The sequence below is a fragment of the Anneissia japonica genome, unplaced genomic scaffold (genome assembly GCF_011630105.1).
Source record: "Anneissia japonica isolate Jap-2015-1 unplaced genomic scaffold, ASM1163010v1 scaffold201276_len1407_cov151, whole genome shotgun sequence".
In the NCBI taxonomy this organism is placed as follows: Eukaryota; Metazoa; Echinodermata; class Crinoidea; order Comatulida; family Comatulidae; genus Anneissia; species Anneissia japonica.
Window position 1 is genome coordinate 1 of NW_022703651.1, and position 1,407 is coordinate 1,407.

Consider the following 1,407-nt stretch of genomic DNA (forward strand, 5'->3'; position numbering starts at 1 on the left):
AGCTGCGTACCTACGCTTATCAAGTACGTTAAAAATCTTAAATAAGTGTGATATTTACTAATTTTCATAATTTTAGTCATCCTCATATTAAAGTATATTTCAAAAAATATATAAATATTTAATAATTAGATAATAAGTTTACTTTATATTTAATAATTGGATAATAACTTTACTTTAATATTGATTAAACACATTTATTGTAGGTCTAAGCACAATCATTGGTTTTGTAAAAAATTCAAAGTAAACAATTATATAGGCCTATTTTGAGTAAATATATATATATATATGTATATATATATATATAATATGTAACTTAGGTCTACCTAACTTTGTGTTTTAATCGTACCAGTTTTCATGTCCAATATCGTTTGACAATGTTTAAAGGTCGGAACGCACGGGTACAGACACCTCGAAAGAATTAACATGCTGTATAGAATTTAATGGGTAAAACTCATTAATGTACTGATTACGACCGCCATCTAATCCCGTTTACAGTTCAATGTATGTAATCTTTTGACAGATATACTCACCTCCTGAATTAATTAACGCATGTTGCTGCGTTGACCCTTCAGTTGACGAAAGGTCTACCTGAAAGATTACTACTTCTCCCACTCAATACTGCAAACACTACACCGATAAAGTAGGCTGTATACAAAGGGTCAGCGGCGATATTTGCTATTAATATTAAAGCGTCGTGTTGCGTTAAGTTTAAAATGTATTATCACGTGCTTACGTCAGAATCTGGTTACTGTTAGCTAGTATTTTATGATGTACAGGTTTATTTAATAAGTTGTGATTCGTTGGTTTAACATTTATTTGTTTTATTTTTTTATTTCAAATATTATTGATAAATTATATAATGAAATTGTTCATTTAGGGAAGGAAGAGCAGCCCTTGTTACATCATTCGGAGTATTCAAATACATGGCTCTCTACAGTATGATCCAGTATACGACAGTATTGATATTGAACTCGGTAAATACTTTACATTACTGTATTTGCAATTATTTTACTCATAAGTTAATACAGGTCAGTATCGTGCCTACAATATTTATTCGGCTGTGATGGTTATGTCAAAAATGCATTTTTTCCCCAGATTGATTCGTTTCCAAGTGACTGGATGTTTATGTACTGGGATGTTGCTATCACTTCCATAGTTGCCCTTTTGAGTGAGTAATTTTAATCGGTTCTGCGATCTAAATCATTGAAACTAAAAGGTAATGGTGATCACTTATATGAGAGCGCACACTACAATATCGTCTGCGCTGATTTTGTGCTTGCTTGGTGCAGTACAATTTAAAGCCAAGATCATTTACGTGTTCTTGGTAAGAATTGACTATACCAAAGAGGACCATGCATTTACGTAACTACGGTGTGAGAGAGTCACGTAAAAATAATCGCTCATTAA

The 1,407-nt window shown here is 31.8% G+C and overlaps 1 long non-coding RNA gene across 1 annotated transcript; it reads left to right on the top strand.

Moving 5' to 3' along the window:
* Positions 1–1,171, top strand: LOC117104494. The gene is made up of 3 exons (XR_004444760.1): positions 1–23; positions 878–974; positions 1,096–1,171. It is a non-coding gene; the product is annotated as an uncharacterized LOC117104494 (long non-coding RNA).
* The last annotated feature ends 236 nt before the right edge of the window (positions 1,172–1,407 follow it).